The sequence below is a fragment of the Rattus norvegicus genome, chromosome 6 (assembly GCF_021556685.1).
Source record: "Rattus norvegicus strain SHRSP/BbbUtx chromosome 6, alternate assembly SHRSP_T2T, whole genome shotgun sequence".
Taxonomy (NCBI): domain Eukaryota; kingdom Metazoa; phylum Chordata; class Mammalia; order Rodentia; family Muridae; genus Rattus; species Rattus norvegicus.
Window position 1 is genome coordinate 106184118 of NC_141539.1, and position 19505 is coordinate 106203622.

Sequence of the window (19505 nt, forward strand, 5' to 3'; positions counted from 1 at the left end):
ACCCCACCTGAGGGGACTAGGGCAACGATCTTCAGAAAAACTGCTTCCTGCTGAATTGGGGTGACGAATTTCTGTATGGGCCCCAAGGAGAAATAAATGGTTTTTTTGAGATTAGGTAGCTGTAGCATTTGTTGCCCAATCTGTCCTTCTAGTTTCTGTGCTAGCCCTTTTGAAGTTGATCTGCATGCACAGTTAGGAGAATCAGTAACAGAGAGTCTGTGAGTCACCTCGGATGTTTGCTTTGGAAAGACACTGTCTCAGCTCACAAGAGGTTTTCCTTAGTCAGATCTATTCTGTATAAGCTTCTATTTGTAGCCATTTATTCCCTCTCTGTAGATGCATAAGCATAACCACATCCCCTTCATACTGTTACAAGGTTCCCTTCACCTGTCAACACCTCCTTACATTGGTTGAACTAGTTCTGTTATTTCAATAACTTCTCTTGGGTGGTGTTGTTCCATTTTCACCAATATCAAGAACATTGAGGGTCAGCCCCTGTAGACATCACCAACAGCCACCCTAGTCAGAAGCTTGGTGCCCCTGGGATAAGCTTCTACAAATGGCCAGATGATCCTCAGGGTTTGGTGGTGTCCTCATCATGGATGTGGCCAGCTGTGGCCCAGGGCTATTTTCTGTAGGCATATCAAGAACCATGAGCAGCTTTACTAAGGAAAAGTTTGATTGCCATATCCTCAATGAAGGCTTTACTGCCAAGGACATTCTACAGCAAAAGAAAAAAAAAAAAAAAAAGAACTCTTCCCCTGAGGATAAGGAAGCTTTCTATATATCAGACCTCGAAGAGATTCTAAAGCAACATCTGAGGTGGCTAAAATTCTTGCCTTGTGACTCCCTTCCACAGACAAGTGGAACGACAGCAGAGCTCTAGCTGCAACTGGGAGAGGATTTGACTGTGGAAGCAAGAGTGACATTCGGTTGGTGTAGAGGCTTGGGTGCCTCCAGAGAGCATTACCTATGCAAATCCCTGTACACCAGTGTCTCAAATCAAGTATGCCACCAGTAATGGAGTCCACATTAGGATTCTTCACAATGAAATCGAAGAAAGTCAGCAGAGCCCATCCAAAGGCAAAGTTGGATTTCCAGCTGGATGTTGACACTTTCAAAGCATTTTGTCACCTAAATGTTAAGTTTGGTGCCACACTCAAACCCTGCCAGCTTCTCATGGAACGAGCAAAAGCATTAAAGATTGACATCATTGACCTCAGCTTCCATATTTTACCAATAATTTGTCAATTCCTATAAATTGCATCAAAACCTGATGTGGCCAATCTGGATTCCAAGAATGTTGATAAAGTATACTAACATCAGCTCCTGTATGTACCATCCCTTCTATGTCCACACCCGTATTTGGACAACCTGGGTCTCTGATCATCGACCTGTGTGCCACAGCACATGTTTCCCAGCGCTCTCAAAAGCCCCTGTTCATTCCACAGGAGCAGCCTTCCCCCTGTTGTAGGGAAATAGCTGAGCAATTCTATCTCCTTCCTCCCCTTTAGCAACTTTTATTTCTTCCTTGGGATCCCCATCTACTACCCCTGGATACACCATGAGCCCATGAGAAGTGAATCCACTTCTTCCCAAGATTATTCCCACTGTCCATGAAGGTAAGGGACCATCGACACCAGTGGTCCACTTATATCATGTGACTTTTGGGGATAATGTAAGAGTGATCAATGGCCAGATCAAACCTACACTTTCTCTGCAGCCATGGATAAGATCAGAAACACCCACTTTTCTTGCCTGCTTGGTACCTCCTGACTGACCAAAAGGACAATGTCTCCATTGTTTGCCGAGGGGCCTCTAGCTTACAGGGCTGCCTGTAGTTTTACAATCACTACCACCTCATGCCCAGACTGCAGCCAATGCCACCAGCCCTTCCTGTCTTTCTTTTTCTTCCACCATGCTTAGCTCTGGGATTGGCCATTGACAACCCTAACCTGGCCTCTTTCTCTATCCGCGACTGCTTTGTGGGTTCTTGCAACTGGCTTGCCTCCGAGACCTTTGAATCTGTGGACAAAAGACACAGGGCTGGAGAGATGGCTCAGGGGTTAAGAGCACTGACTGCTCTTCCAGGGGTCTGACTTCAATTGCCAGCAATAAAAAGGTGACTCACAACACATAAAATAGGATCTGATGTCCCTGCTGGTGTGTCTGAGGACAGGGACAGTGTACTCACATGCAGAAAATCTTTAAAAAAACATTTTATAACTTGTCTACCAGACACAATTTCTAGACAAAGATAATGCAGGCCTTCCAGGAGGGAGTTACCAGTTCATTATCTCTGTGTTTTCTCCTGCTCTAAACCTGAGGTTTGTTCTACCATCTCCTGCCAGGTATCTCTGACCACCCTCCCAAGGCTGCAGAGCCTAGCTTTTCCAGAGCCCTTACATGATTATTGTTGGAATTCTCCCCAAGCTCTATAACCACAGGTACCTCAGGACAGCCAGATATTCTCTGCCCCACAGTTGCCTGGCAACAGCCAGATGTGCCTGACAGTGGCCTATGCACTCTGCTACTCTCTCATTAAGGTTCTCCACTTGGAACAACGGTGGCTGGGTGTGTTCTGTCCAGGCATGGGCCAAGATTCAAAATCCAAACACTGGTTCCGAAATCCTGGATCAAACCAGGAACCTTACCATTGGTGCCTTGACTCGGATGCCCCCAGGTGAGCACTTTGATTTCAGCCTGCCCACATTGCCTGGTTTTTCCACCATCCCTCTGCTGACCCCGAGACAGAGGATAGGCCTTTCCCAACACCTGCCTCTTCTGCCCGAGGCAACCGCCAGCTTACCTTGGCAGAACCTTGGTGGAGGTGGAGGGAACCTATGCACTCCTACCTCATTGCTGCATTGTCCACAGTTCACACGGGTCTGTGGGCACAGCTGCAGTTGCTCACCATTGGCTCTGCACTCTGCCTGGCTTGGCAAGTAAGAATGGAGATGCTTGCCACTTCTGTGCACATGACTCGAGATTGCTACCAAGCGTCCTGCTGTTGGGCCCTGCCATTACATCTGCTGCCACTTCTGTGAGCATCACAGGGATTTGATCGCAGCTGCTGCCACACCATCGACGCCATCAAACCACCAACGCCTGCTGGCTGTGGGGAATCTCAGGACTTACACCACTCCAGCAGGTCTCCAGTCACCAGGACGCCCTGCTTATAGCTGCCCACCCAGGAGAGCGCCCTCTTCAAGCTCATGCAGGTGAGCAGTACTTACTCCACCTCTGGGTGCTTTACTCAAAGATGGCTTTCTATGGGGTACACAGGGTTTCAGGGGAGCGTTCTTGAGCTTGGAGCTACTGGTGCTACCTCTGGAGATAGATCCTTTCACAGAGCCTCCTTCTAGGAACTTTTGCCTTGGGTGAGACTTTCTCTTTTTGAGACGGTTTAATGCCAGTCTAGGCCTGGATAGACTGCTCTCTGGCCCAGGAGCACTGGCTCTAAATCTAGCCCGAGCACAAGTTGGGGCAATTAATCCCTATTCTCACCCATGGGTCTATAGGTCTTCAATGCCTGTCCCCATTTCCTGGGATGTGTTGGTCTAATTTACACTAACCAGAGACCATTCTCTCTGTCTGGCCCCATTCCCAGGCCTCCCTCTTCTCCCATGCTTGTTGCTGTAGCTCCTGGTTCTTGCCCTGTGAAAAGCAAGTCTGACCCTGTTTAGGAGGAACCCTGTCTATGAGACCCTTGTATAAGGCAGCTCTCTCTTTCTGTACAGGACTTTGCTCCAGCGAGCTCACAACACCGCCTGCACACATTGCCCCAGCTGTCCACACCACTGTCCCAACTGCAAGTACTTGAGCACTCCCGCTTATACCTTGCTCTGCCGATCTTGAAGAATGGACACCTATGAGCTACAGGAATCCCACTCAGACCTATTCTTATGGACCAAATAGATTCCACTCAGATAAGTGCATCTGCCTAAATCTCCACTTACTACCTATTCCAAAGGGTGGGAGTCCTCTGGTTTTTAAATTTCCATCTAAGAAAAAGTTTACTTATCTCCTGCAACATGCTTAATTTTATTCTCTGCCTATAATAAGTATGTATGTTCCAGCACCTCATCAAGTCCAGGTGCTTACTACACCCAGGACAGCCCCAGAGAAGAGACCTCCAGATGTTCCAATCTCCTCTCAGACACAGATGCCTCTATTGGATCGGTTACTTCTTACCTATCCTCTGACAGTTCCACAGACCCTGGACAACAGGGAGACAGCCAACTCTAGGACTGTACAAACTACCCCATACCATTTTTCTAGGTTCCCTAGAGACAAGTCACCACAGAGCAAGCAAGAAGTAGTAGTCGGATCACCTCAACCCAATTCCTGCTTCACCCTTGCTGCTGATTTTTTTAATTAAAGTAAAACAGGGGAATGTTGGTATTCTGTCTAAGCTCCAAGAGCACAGCTACATGGGAACAGTCAGGTACGCTCCACCCAACAAATGCCTGGCAAGAGCCACCTGTGCCTGACACTCTCAAAGGGGCTGCTTGCCCTCTTACCCTCTCTTACTTCTTCTCTTACTCTTTCTTTACTGCTCCTGCCCCTTTCCCAATCCCCCACTTCATGTTCCCATGGCCGGCAAACATTTTGGCTCTACTACTCTAAACATTAAAGTTCTCCACGTGGAAACATGGTGGCTTGGCATGTTCTGTCCAGGCACGGGCCAAGATTCAAAACCCTAACAATTATTATGTCCATCTTCCTCCAAAGAGAGAAGGACAGAGAAGAGAGGGGCAGAGAAGATGGAGATGAAGCAGATCCATGTGGCTCTTAGACTGCCAATCCTTTGACCAATGTCTGCCATTTGCACAGAGGCTGCAGTAGCCTGGAATCCTCTGTAGCTCACAATAACCAGAACCTGCCTGTTCTTAGCTAGGATTACCATATTCGCTACAATCATTGCACTTGTTATTTTGAAGTCTGGATACTTTGGTCTTACAAGGTCTTTGTAAATGACCCAATGGACCTCAAGTAAAACATCAGGCATTTTGTTGTACAGTGTGAGTTTAGCTGGGAAGTTGGTCTCCTGCTTTTCCAGAGCTGAGACCCGAACCCAGAACCTTGCCCTTCGTAGGCAAGCACACTTCCATTGAGCTAAACCTCCAACCTTAACATCAGGCATTTTGATTGCTGATAAATCTAGCCACCATTTGCTGTATGATATTGGCATTATACCCCTGACAAGCAATACCAGTGGTTTCCCTTATCCATTCCTCTATAGGGGCTCTACATGGCTTTCAATGGTCTAACTGCTCTCTCACATTTGGTGTTTGCATTCTCAAAGACATATTTCTATCAATGACTTTGTTTTCATAATCTGATACCGTTATATTCACAGTTGAACTCAACCTCTGTAAGAATTCTCCGAAGGATTCTTCAGAATCCTATTTTAGTAAAAGATTTTTCCCCCCAGGTCCTGCAACCAAATCCCAAGCTCCTAAAGTTGCAAGCACCATTGTTCAATTACCCCATCAGATCTGATTTATTCCCATAAGACAGCATAATGCCCATCACCAAGCAGCTTGTCTTTAGTAACAGTTATTCCACTTGTTAATCACAAGGGTGGGTTCTGTAGCTTCATGCCTCCATCTCAAAAACCACAGTAATTGTTGACCAGCTGACACCAACCCCTTCCATCCAATCTTGTGGGCTCACCTCATGCTGTGGCCTAGTTATTTAGTGTTTCATTAATATAGGAAGAGTGTAAATGATACAAAACAGATTCTTCAAAATGCTTTAAATCTAGCATTTCTATCAGTTGCACGGTCAGCTCTGTGGCAGGAATAGCATCAGTAGCAGACACATGCTGTATAGACACTGGGAAGGATGCAGGTGCCTCAAGAGGCCCAAGCAAAGCCTGTGGTAATGCACTCACTCACACACTAACCCTCTGTGCCTGTGCTGCCTCCTGCTCTTCCCAGCCCCTTGTCTCCCTGAGGCATTTGTGTACCTGGTAGTGAAAGCTCGAGGAGCAGGGCAGGGCGGCACTTTCCCTTCCACTCTATTTCTTTCCCTTTCCTTCATGGGGTACATTCCCAGTCTCATTCACCAAGCCTTGTTCTCCCCATGGCTCTTTTTCCTTTCCAAGCATTTCCACTTCTAGTCACACACTCTATGTTCATGGCTGAGTCTGCAATTTTTTCTAGCAGAAGAGAATTGAGTGAATTTTAAAGTTTTGGGGCTTTATTACAAATTTTCAAAATAGGAGGTAAAGACTATATAGAAATACAAAACACCCTCTCCAGGACACTATCAGAGGACACCAGCAACTGTAGCTGCCATTTTACCTATTTCCTTGAGGAACATTGCTCACCCTTCAGAATCTACAGTTTCCTCTACCACATTAGGAGCAGAGTTACTCGTTATGCCTCAGGCACTTTGGGTACCACCTGTAGGCATAAAGGGTTTGAAACCTCTAATGCTCTCCTCTAGCCCACAGTAGAGAAGGGTATTGGAAGACAAATATTCCTAGGGTGTGGAGAAGTGGACCTGTCCAGTAGTTTTTTAGGATTGAGCTCCCTCTCCTTGGGCAGCTGTTCACTCCCAGAGCAACCACCAAACAGGACTCAGCAGCTGCAGGCCAGTCCTGTAGGTAAACTGACAACAGGCAGGAACCAGCAGCTACAATTCAGTTCCTTAGCAAGCAGACACCAGGAGGCTGCAGTTTGAAACTCAAGAAACTGCTAGGCTTCCCAAAACAGAGGTTAAGAGAACTGACTGCTCCCCAGAGTTTGACTTTAACTCCCAGCAAACACGTGGTTGCTCAAAACCAGTTGTAATGGGATCTGAGGCCATCTTCTGGTGTTCTCTAAAGACAGGGACAGTATATTCACATGAAAAAAATCTTAAAAAAAAAAAAGACTTCATAATTTGCCTACTAAGCACAGTTGCTATGCAAAGATAAGGCAGGCCTTCCCGGTGGGAGTTACAAGTTCATTACCTCTGTGTCTCCTCGTGCTCTAAACTTGACGCTTCTTCCACCATCTCCTGCCAAATATTTCTGGTCACCCTTTCAAGGTTGCAGACCCTAGCATTCCCAGAGCCCTTCCATGATTGTTTTTGGTTTTCTGGCTAAGCAAAACCCACCCGGCTACCTGGGAACAGCCAGGTAAGCTCTGCCCTACAGTTCCCTGCAACAGCCAGCTGTGCCTGACAGAATAACCAGGGCTGCTTGCCCTCTCTTACCCTATCTTACTTCTCTTACTCTGTTCTTCACTACTCAGGCTCCCTTCACCATCCCTCCATTGAAGTGCCCATAGCCGGCTGCCTGTCTGCTCCTCTACTCTCATTTCATTAAAGTTCCCCATGTGGAACCATGGTGGCTGGGTGTGTTCTGTCTGGGCACGATCTGAGATTCGAAAGCCTGACATTGTTGCCTAAGCCTGGGATTGAAGCAGGAACCCTAACATTGGTGCTGTTCACTCGGATGTGCTGTGTGAGGATTTTGATTTCCCCTTGCTCAGATGTCCTGATGTTCCCACCACCCTGCCACCGACTGAGGGGTAGAGGACAGGCCTTTCCCACTCCATGCCTCTGCTCCCCAAGGCAGTCCACAGCCTGCCCTGGGCTGCCTAAGGCCAGGAACTCAGAGCATCAGTGGAGATGGATGGAACCATGCACTCCTGCCACATCGCCCCACTGCCCGCAGTCCACTCTGGGTTCAGGGTCCAGTCACACTTACTTGCCATGGACTACTCACTCACACTGGCTGTGGCAAGGAAAAATGGAGGTGTATGCTATTTCTGTGCACATAACGGGAGATTTCCAAAGAGCATCCTGCGGATGGACACTGTCATTAAAACTTCTGTGGCTTCTGCAAGTATCAGAGGGATTCGATCAGAGCTGCTGCCTCACCATCTATGCCAGCGGACCACCACCAACTGCTGGCTGCTGTGGTCCCTCAGGATTGACACCACTCCTCAGGCTTCCCCATCGCCATGATGCCCTGTTTTTAGCTGTCCACCCACGAGAACACCCTCTTCAAGCATGTGCTGGTGAGCTGTACTTATTCAACCTCTGTGCACTTTCTTTACCTCAGGGCTTGACTTTCCGTGGTGAACACATGGTTTCAGGAGAGAGTGCTTGAGCTTGGAGAGCTCCCTGTACTGCTTCTGGGGATAGATCCTTTCATGGAGCCTCCCCTTCTGGGACCTTTTCCCTTGGGTGAGACCTTCTTTCTCCTTTTGAGACAGTTTAATGCCAGGCCGGGCCTGGATAGACTGTTCTCTGCCTCAGGAGCACTGGCTCTAAATTTAGACCCGGCACAAGTCAGGGAAATTAATCCCTATTCTCACCCATAGGTCTCTAGTTCTTTACTGCCTGTCCCCATGTCCTGGGATGTAATTTACACTAACCAGAAAACAGTATCTCTTTCTGGCCCATACCCAGGCCTCCCTCTTCTCCCTTCTTTGTTGCTGTAAGTTCTGGTTTGTGCCTGTGAAAATCCGGTCTGACCCCTTTCTGCAGGAACCCTGTGTGTGAGGCCTGCGTTCCCACAGGTGTCTGACCACTAAGACCCTTGCACAAGTAAGGTCTCTCTTTTTGTCCGGGACTTTGCTACTTTGTGCTCACTCTGCCACCCAAGCACAGTGCCTCATCTGAGCACATCAGTGTCCCAGTTGTATGTGCATGCACACTCTTGCTTCTCCTTTGCTCTGCAGATCTCAAAGAAGGTAAACTTATAAGCTACAGGAAACACTCAGACCTACCTCTTATGGACCAAATAGACTCTCGGATAAGTACATCTGCCTGAAGATCCCACTTACTGCCTATTCCAAAGGGTGGGAGTCCTCTGGGTTTCAAATGTATATCTAAGAAAAAGTTTTCTCCCAAACGCACTTAATCTTATTCTCTTCCTATAATAAATGTGTGTTCCAGCATCTTGCCAAGGCTAGACGATTACTACACCCAGGACAGCTCCATAGAAAACACCTCCAGTTTTTCCAATCTCCTCTCACAGACACAGATACTTCTATTGGAACTGTTCCTTCTGACCTCTACTTGGATGGTTCCACAGACCATGGACAATATGGAGACAGAAAACTAGACTGAACAAATAACCCCTTACCCATCTTTTTAGGTTTAAGAGACACATCGCCGCAAAGCAAGCAGGAAGTAAGTCAGAGATCACAACCCAATTCCTGCTTCACCATCAAGTCTACTATTTTTTAATTAAACCTAAATGGGAGAATGTTGGTGTTCTGTCTAAGCTCAAGAGCACAGCTGCATGGGAACAGCCAGGTATGCACTACCCACAGTTGCCTGGCAATAGCCAGCTATGCCTGACACTAGAAAAGGGGCTGCTTGCCCTGTCTTCCCTCTCTTACTTCTCTTCCTCTTTGTTCTTTGCTGCTCTTGTCCCCTTCCCCATCCCTCCCCCATATGTCCATGGCCAGCCGCCTTTCTGATCTTGTACTCTTCTCTCATTTAACCTCTTCACGTGGAACCATGGTGGCTTGGCGGGTTCTGTCAGAGCACAGGCCCAAATCGAAACCCTAACAATTATGTCCTCCTTTGTCCGAAGAGACAGACAGGAAGAAGACACAGAGAAGATGAAGATGACTCAGATCCATGTGCATCCGGTTCACCTTCCTCCATCTCCTGTCTCTTCCTGGTCATCTCTCTGTCCCCTCTCTCTAAACTTTCACCCTGCCTTCTTTTCCCACTGCCCAATCACAGGCTCATGTAACTAATTAAGATTTGTACCTGGCCTCACCTGCATACAGACAGCAATCCACAGGTCAGTTTGGTTCCCAATGGCAAGAGGTTTCCTTGTTCAGACTCAGACTGGCAAATCCTTTGACCAATGTCAAAGGCTGCAGTAGCCTAGAAGCCTCTGTAGCTCACAGTAACCAGAACCTGCAGGGTCTTAGCTACAATTACCGTATTCTCTAGAATCAACACACCTGTCATTTTGAACTCTGGACCCTTTAGCCTTACAATTTCTTGGGAAGTGACCAAATTGTCTACAGTTAAAAGATCAAGCATTTTGATTGCTGTTATCTCTAGCCACCATTTGCCCTGTGATATTTGCATTATACTCCTGAGAAACTATACCAGTGGTCTCCCTTATGCATTCATCTATAGGGCTCTATATGGTTTCAATAGTCTAATTGCTCTCTTACATTCTGTGTTTTCATTCCCCAAAGACAATATTTCTATCAATGACTGTCTACTTTCTGAGTCTGATTGGGTTCTATAAACAGCTGAACTTAACCTCTGTAAGAATTCTCTAAAGGATTCTCCAGAATCCTATTTTAGTAAAGAGGTAAATTTTCTCCCCTCAGTTTTGCAACCAGACCCCAAGCTCTTAAAGTGGCAACAAAACATTGTTCAATTACATCTTCAGATCTGATTTGTTCCTGTAAGTCAGCATAAGGCCCATCACCAAGCAGCTGGTCTTTAGTAACAGTTATTCCACTTGTTAACCACAAGGGCTGGTTCTGTAGCTTCATGCCTCTGCCTCTATAACCACTGTAATTGTTGACCACCTGACACCAAACCCTTCACATCTTGTGGAATCACCTCATGCTGTAGTCTAGTTATTTAGCCTTTCATTAACATAAGAAGAGTGTAAATGATACAAAACAACAGATTCTTCAAAATGCTTTAAATCTAGCATTTCTATCAGTCACCAGGTCAGCTCAGTGGCAGGAATAGCATCAGTAGCAGGCACATACTGCAGAGACACTGGGGAAGAATGAAGGTGCTTCTGTAGGCCCAAGCAAAGCCTGTGGTAATGCACTCACTCACACACTAACCCTCTGTGCCTGTGTTGCCTCCTGCTCTTCCCAGCCCCTTGTCTCCCTGAGGCATTTGGGCACCTGGTAGTGAAAGCACAGGGAGCAGGGCAGGGCGGCACTTTCCCTTCCAGTCTATTTCTTTCCCCTTTTAATCATGGGGTACATTACCAGTCTCATTCACCAAGCCTGAACGTTGCTCTCCCCCTGGCATGTTTTTCTTTCCAACCGTTTCAACTTCTAGTCCCAAACTCTACATGCATAGCCAAGTCTGTAATCTTTTTTAGCAAAAGAGAATTGAGTAAACCGTCTGAGTTTCCGCCCTTCCCTCCAAACTTTCAGAATGCTATGTGAACACTAGAAAGCAAAACCACACACCCTCTCCAGGAACACTGTAGCAGACCACCCAGCCAATGTAGCTGCCATTTTACCTTTTTTCTTCAGGAACATTGCTCACCCCTCAGAATCTACGGTTTCCTCTACCATATTAGGAGCAGAGTTACCCATTATGCCTATGGCACTTTGGGTGTCACTTGTAGGCATAAGTGTTTTGAAACCTCCTCTTAAGCTCTCCTCTAGCCCTCCACAGAGCAGAGGTGGTGGAAGAGAAAAGTTAATAGGATGTGGGGAAGTGGACCTGCCCAGCAGTAGTTCTCTGGATCGAGTTCCATCTCCTTGGGCAGCTGTTCAGTCCCAGAGCAAACACCAAACAGGACTCAGCAGCTGCAGACCAGTCCTCTAGGCAGGCAGAAAACAGGCTCGAACCAGTAGGCACAGTACACTACTGTCAGCAAATAGACACCAGGCAGCTGTACTTCAATCCTGAAGAAACCACCAGGCTGGCCACTGTCCTGAGGTCAGGCCCCAGAAGTGACAAGCTGCTGCAGGACCCTCACAAGCAGTTCTTGGGCAAGCTTCTCTCCATGGCAGCTTTATCACAAGTGGAGCTTAACCACGCTATGTAAGGGGAACCAATACATGCGGTGTCTTTACTGAAGAATGGACAGGTGGAGCAAACCAAAGCTCAGTGCTCATCTCCCACTGTCTGTGGGGTCAGATTTATGCTCCTTCATCAGGAGCCCTTTCACTGTCTGCTATATCCAAACATCCTTTCACCTGTGTCTGCTTCAGGAGAAGTCTATGACGTGTTTGCTATAGCAAGACATCCTTTCATCTCTGACTGAGCAAATCATTTGGCATAATTAACTTTAAAAAACTAGAAGTTTCCTCTTCCTACACTCCTTTTTCTTTGAGAATTGTTTTCCCTATCATTAGGAATCTACACACACTGGAAGTTATTACAAGAACCATCACATTTTCAATAAATGCATGTAGAGTTTAGTCAAATAATGAACAAAACCTTACCTTTCTATCAATATACAAACCTTCAACACAATTTTCTATCAATACAATTCAAACAATAACAAATTGCGATCAATCTGTAATGATAAAAAATCTGAAAATTCTAAAAACATAATGTAACAAAAATACCTTAAATTCATAGAATACAATAATTCCAAAAAAGGCTAAATTTTTAGCAATCTTTCATCATAATAATGACCTTCCATCCTAGACAGCAATTAGAACACATTAAATGACCAAACCTATCCACCCCAGCTTAAGGGACTAGGGCGACGATCCTCAGAAAACTGCTTCCTGCTGAATTGGGGTGAAGAATTCCTGTATGGGCCCCAGGGAGAAAAAAATGGTTAGTTTGAGAAAAGGTAGCTGTAGCATTTGTTGCCCAATCTGTCTGTCTAGTTTCTGTGCTAGCCCTTGAAGTTGATTTGCATGCACAGTTAGGAGAAACCAGTAACTGAGGCAGTCTGTGAGTCACCTGGGCTGTTTGCTTTGTGGAGACACTGTCTCAGCTCACAAGAGGTTTCTCCTAGTCAGATCTATTCTTTATAAGCGTCTGTTGGTAGTCATTTTTTTCTATCTCAGTAGATACATAAACATAACCACATCCCCTTAATACAATTACCAGGTTCCCTTCCCCTGTCAACACATCCTTACATTGCTTGGCCTAGTTCCTCAGTTTTTTTTTTTTTAATCTAAGGTCTCTTGGGTGCTGTTGTTTCATTTTCACCAACGTTAAAAATATTGAGGGTCAGACCTTGCAGACATCACAAGAGCCACCCTAGGCAGAAGCTTGGCGCCACCTTGGAGCAGCATCTACAAATGGCAGGATGTTCCTCAGGGTTTGGGGTTGTCCACACAAAGTATCATATCCTCAAAGAATGCTTTACTGCCAAGGACATTCTACACCAGGAGAAAAAATGTTTCTTCTCATGATGACAGGGATTCTTTCTAAGTTACAGACCTTGAAGACATTCTAAAGCAGTGTCTGAGGTGGCTGAAAACTCTTGCCCTGTGACTCCCTTTCACACAGACAAGTCAAAGGACAGCAGAGCCCTAGCTTCAACTGCTACAGATTTTGACTGTGCAGGCAAGACTCAAATGCAGATGGTCTAGAGGCTTGGGGTGGCTCCAGAGCATTACCTATGCAAATCCTTGTAAACAAGTGTCTCAAATCAAGTATGCTGCCACTAGTGGAGTCTGCATTTGGATTTTTGACAATGAAATTGATGAAAGTCACCAGAGCACATCCAAAGGCAAAGTTGGATTTGCATATGGACGTTGACACTTCCAAAGCATTTTGTTGCCTCAGTGTCAAGTTTGGTGCCCACTCAACAGCAGGCTTCTCATGGAACAGGCAAAAGAGCTAAAGTCTGACATCATTAGCCTCACCTTCCATGAGGGCAGTGGATATACTGACCCTGAGACCTTCGTGCAGGAAGCATCAGATGCCCGCTGTGTCTTTGACATGGGCACGGAAGTTGGTGTCAGAATTTATCTGCTTAATATTGGTGGCTCTCCTGGATCTGAAGATACAAGCTTAAATTTGAAGGGAACACAGTGTCATCCACCCAGCTGCGGACTAGGACTTGCCATCAGACTCTGGAGTGAGAACCATAGCTGAGCCAGGCAGATACTGTGTCTCCTCTGTTTTCACAGTTGCAGTCGACATCATTGCCCAGTGAAAGTGTGGAAGGAGCAGCCCGGCTCTGATGATGAAGAGGAGTCAATGAGCAAACCTTCATGTATTATGTGAATGGTGGAGAGTGTATGCATCATTTACCTGCATTCCTTATGATCATGCACATAGGAAGGCCTAGGGCAGAAGATTTACTCATCCAGCATCTGGGGAAAATCATGAAGGGTACCCACCTGGTCCCTACAGATCTGTATCTTTGGTGGTTGAATTGTTCGTTGGACTTTATAACCCAGAAAACTAGTGAATCCCCCCTTAATTTTTTTCTGGAGCAACCTGTAATCCCCGTATGGCAGAATTTTTTAATGTTACAATATTCTCTTAACCCATCTTTATCAGAATCAGCCAACAGAATGCTATGCACATAATGGTAACCGACTGATCGATGGAGTTGCTTACAAGTAATTGCAAATGGTTGTTACGCAAAAATATGACAAAGGTGAACGATTTAGCATTCCCTTTGGAAGTCCTTTCCAGTTCTATCTCTTTAGTGGATGATTATTATTCAGAGTAGGTACGGAGAAAGCAAATCGTTCCCTGTCTTTCTCATGCAAGGGTATTGAGAAAAAGAAATCTTTCAAGTCAATTATTATTATAGGCCATGATATGGTAAGAAAGATGTAAAGATGTCCAAGCTATAAAGGACACCTTGCATTAATTATCTTAACTTGAACTGCTCTGAAAGCCCTTATCATCCTCCATTTACCTGATTTCCTTTTACAACAAACACAGAAAAATTCCACGGGCTCATATACTCTTACATGTTGGGACTCCAGCCATTCATGTAGCTGCAATTTTTCTTTTGTTCTGGGCCACTGCTCTTGGCACAAAGGTGGGTTTGATAACCGTTTTAGGAGCAAGGCTGCTGGTTTTTGATCTTGTGCTCTGTCACGTGTATCAATCCTTTGCCATGAGCAACTATCGTATCACCCTAATTCCATCATTTGCTGTCCCTGCATTTGCAGGGATATTATTTTGATACCAATTGTTGTAAAACATCCCTTCCCCATAAGTTTGTGGGTATGTCACCCGTATAAGGTCTCAGTTTCTCTTTTTGGCCTTCTGGTCCCATACAGGCAATCGATTGGACACCATCCTATTTGTGTTATCTTACCAATTCCTAAAAATTGTATCAAAACCCGAAGTGGCCAATCTGGATTCCAAGTATGTTGGGAAAGTATACTAACATCAGCTCCTGTATGTACCAATCCTTCTATGCCCACACCGGTATTTGGACAATCTGGGTCTCTGATCATAGACCTTTTTAACCAGTGCACATGTTTTCCACTGCTCCCAAAATCCCCTGTTCATTCCACAGGAGCGGCCTTGCCCCTGTTGTAAGGAACAGCTGAGCAATTATACCTCCTTCCTCCCCTTTAGCAGGTTTTATTACTTCCTTGGGATCCCCATCTACTACCCCTGGATACACCATGAGTCCTTGAGAAGTGAATCCACTTCTTCCCAAGATTAGTCCCACTGTTCCTGAAGGTAAGGAAGAACCACACCAGTGGTCCTCTTACAACATTCGACTTTTGGGGATAATGTAAGAGGGATATGTCGCCAGATCCAAAGCTACACTTTCTCTGCAGCCATGTATAAGATCAGAAATACCTACTTTTCTTGCCTGCATGGTACCTCCTGACTGACAAAAAGGAAAATTACTCCATTGTTTGCTGAGGGGCCTCTAGCTTACAGGGCTGCCTGTAGTTTAACAATCACCACCACCTCAGCCCAGGACTGCAGCCAATGCCACCAGCCCCTCCTGCCTTTCTTCTTCTTCCACCATGCATAGCTCTGGGATTGGCCACTGCCAACCCTAACCTGGCCTCTTTCTCTATCCTCCACTGCTTTGTGGGTTCTTGCCACCGGCTTGCCTCTGAGACCTTTGATACTGTGGACAAAAGACACAGGGCTGGAGAGATGGCTCAGGGGTTAAGAGCACTGACTGCTCTTCCAGGGGTCTGACTTCAATTGCCAGCAATAAAAATGTGACTCACAACCACATGAAATGGGATCTGATGCCCTTTTATCACCTCTTATCCCTGACGACAGGGACAGCGTACTCACAGGCAGTAAATCTTTAAAAAAATATATTTTATAACTTGCCTACCAGGCATAATTTCTAGACGAAGATAATGCAGGCCTTCCAGGAGGGAGTTACCAGTTCATTATCTCTGTCTCCTCCTGCTCTAAACCTGAGGTTTGTTCTACCATCTCCTGCCAGGTATCTCTGACCACCCTCCCAAGGCTGCAGAACCTGGCTTTTCCAGGGCCCTTACATGATTACTGTTGGTATTCTCCCCAAGCTCTATAACCACAGGTACCTCAGGACAGCCAGATATTCTCTGCCCCACAGTTGCCTGGCAACAGCCAGCTGTGCCTGACAGTATACAAGGGGCTGCTTGCCTTCTCACAGTCTTTCTCTTTCTCTTTGTTCTTCACTGCTCTTGCCCTCTTCCCCATGCCCCCTTTCCACATTCCCATGGCCGGCTGCCTATCTACTCTGCTACTCCTCTCATTAAGGTTCTCCACTTGGAACAATGCTGGCTGGGTGTATTCTGTCCATGCATGGGCCAAGATTCAAAACCCTAACACTGGTTCTGAAAGCATGGATGGAACCAGGAACCTTATATTGGTGCCGTGACTCGGATGCCCCAGGTGAGGATTTTGATTTCCCACTGCCCACATGGCTTTTTTCTGCCGCCATCCCTCTTGCTGATGCCTAGGCAGAGGATAGGCCTTTCCCAACACATTGCTCTACTGCCCACAGCAACCACCAGCTTATCCTCCCAGAACCTTGGTGGAGGTGCAGGGAACCTGTGCACTCCCACCTCATCACTGCATTGTCCACAGTTCACCCAGGTCTGTGGGCACAGCTGCAGTTGCTCACAACTGGCTGTGTGCTCTCCCTGGCTTGGCAAGGAAGAATGGAGATGCATGCCACTTCTGTGCACATGACTCGAGATTGCTACCAAGCGTCCTGCTGTTGGGCCCTGCCATTACATCTGTTGCCACTTCTGTGAGCATCACAGGGATTTGATCGCAGCTGCTGCCACAACATCGACGCCATCAAACCATCAATGCTTGCTGGCTGCCTGGGATCTCAGGACTTACACCACTCCAGCAGGTCTCCCCTTGGCCAGGATGCCCTGCTTTTAGCTGCCCACCAAGCAGAGCGCCCTCTTCAAGCTCATACAGGTGAGCAGTACTTACTCCACCTCTGTGCGCTTTTTTTTTTTACCTCAGAGCTTGACTTTCCATGGGGTACAGAGGGTTTCAGGGGAGCGTTCTTGAGCTTGGAGCTACTGGTGCTACCTCTGGGGAAATGAGCCTTTCACTGAGCTTCCTTCTAGGATCTTTTCCTTGGGTGGGACTTTCTCTTTGAGATGGTTTAATGCCAGTCTAGGCCTGGATAGACTGCTCTCTGGCCCAGGAGCACCGGCTCTAAATCCGGCCCGAGCACAAGTTGGGGCAGTTAATCCCTATTCTCACCCATGGGTCTATACGTCTTCAACGCATGTCCCCATTTCCTGGGATGTGTTGGTCTAATTTACACTAACCAGAAACCATTCTCTCTGTCTGGCCCCATCCCCAGGCCTCCCTCTTCTCCCATGCTTGTTGCTGTAGCTCCTGGTTCCTGCCCTGTGAAAAGCAGGTCTGACCCCGTTTAGGAGGAACCCTGTCTATCAGGCCTGTTTTCCACGTCTCTGGGACCCGAAGACCCTTGTATAAGCCAGCTCTCTTTCTGTCCAGGACTTTGCTCCAGCGTGCTAACAATACCGCCTGCACACATTGCCCCAGCTGTCCACACCACTGTCCCAACTGCGAGTACTTGAGCACTCCCGCTTATACCTTGCTCTGCCGATCTTGAAGAATAGAAACCTATGAGCTACAGGAATCCCACTCAGACCTATTCTTATGGAATAAATAGATTCCACTCAGATAAGTTCATCTGCCTCAATATCCACATACAACCTATTCCAAAGGGTGGGAGTCCTCTGGTTTTCAAATTTCCATCTAAGAAAAAGTTTACTTATCTCCTGCAACATGCTTAATTTTATTCTCTGCCTATAATAAGTATGTATGTTCCAGCACCTCATCAAGTCCAGGTGCTTACTACACCCAGGACAGCCCCAGAGAAGAGACCTCCAGATGTTCCAATCTCCTCTCAGACACAGATGCCTCTATTGGATCGATTACTTCTGACCTATACTCTGATGGTTCCACAGACCACGGACAACAGGGTGTCAGCATCTCTAGACTAAACAAATAACCCCATCCCCATCTTTTTAGGTTCTAGAGACACATCGCCGCAAAGCAAGCAGGAAGTAACTCAGAAATCACAACAACCCTTCTTGCTTCACCATCAAGTCTACTATTTTTTTAATTAAACCAAAATGTTGGTATTCTGTCTAAGCTCAAAGAGCACAGCTGCATGGGAACAGCCAGGTATGCACTACCCACAGTTGCCTGGCAATAGCCAGCTATGCCTGACACTAGCAAAGGGGCTGCTTGCCCTGTCTTGCCCTCTCTTACTTCCCTTACTCTTTGTTCTTTGCTGCTCTTGCCCCCTCCCCCCATCCCTCCCCCCATATGCCCATGGCCAGCCGCCTATCTGCTCTTCTACTCTTCTCTCATTTAACCTCTTCACCTGGAACCATAGTGGCTTGGCCTGTTCTGTCAGAGCACAGGCCAAAATTCGAAACCCTAACAATTATGTCCTCCTTCGTCCGAAGAGACAGACAGGAAGAAGACCCAGAGAAGATGAAGATGACTCAGATCCATGTGCATCTGGTTCACCTTCTTCCATCTCCTGTCTCTTCCTGGTCATCTTTCTGTCCCCTCTCTAAAACTTTCAGCCTGCCTTCTTTTCCCACTGCCCAATCACAGGCTCATGTAACTAATTAAGATTTGTACCTGGCCTTGCCTGCATACAGACAGCAATCCACAGGTCAGTTTGGTTCCCAATGGCAAGATGTTTCCTTGTTCAGACTCAGACTGGCAAATCCTTTGACCAATGTCAAAGGCTGCAGTAGCCTAGAATCCTCTGTAGTTCACAGTATCCAGAACCTGCAAGGTCTTAGGTACGGTTACCGTATTCTCTAGAATCAACACACCTGTCATTTTGAACTCTGGACTCTTTGGCCTTACAATTACTTGGGAAATGACCAAATCGTCTACAGTTAAAACATCAAGCATTTTGATTGCTGATAGCTCTAGCCACCATTTGCCCTGTGATATTTGCATTATACTCCTGAGAACCTATACCAGTGGTCTCCCTTATGCATTCATCCATAGGGCTCGACATGCTTTCAATGGTCTAATTACTCTTACATTCTGTGTTTACATCCCCAAAAGCCAATGTTTCTATCAATGGCTGTCTAGTTTCTGAGTCTGATTGGGTTCTATAAACAGCTAAACGTAACCTCTGTAAGAATTCTCTAAATGAATTCGCCAGAATCCTATTTTAGTAAAGAGGTAGATTTTCCTCCTCAGGTTCTGCAACCAGACCCCAAGTTCTTAAAGTTGCAACACAACATTGTTCAATTACACACTCAGATCTGATTTGGTCCTGTAAGTCAGCATAACATCCTTCACCAAACAGCTGTTCTTTAGTAAGTTATTCCACTTGCGAAATTACAAGGGCGGGTTCTATAGTTTCATGCCTTCACCACCACAACCACAGT

At 46.4% G+C, this 19505-nt stretch overlaps 1 pseudogene; it reads left to right on the forward strand.

The window, feature by feature from the left end:
* Positions 1 to 652: 652 nt before the first annotated feature.
* On the forward strand, positions 653 to 13942 carry LOC148005373 (ornithine decarboxylase pseudogene; annotated as a pseudogene).
* Positions 13943 to 19505: the final 5563 nt, after the last annotated feature.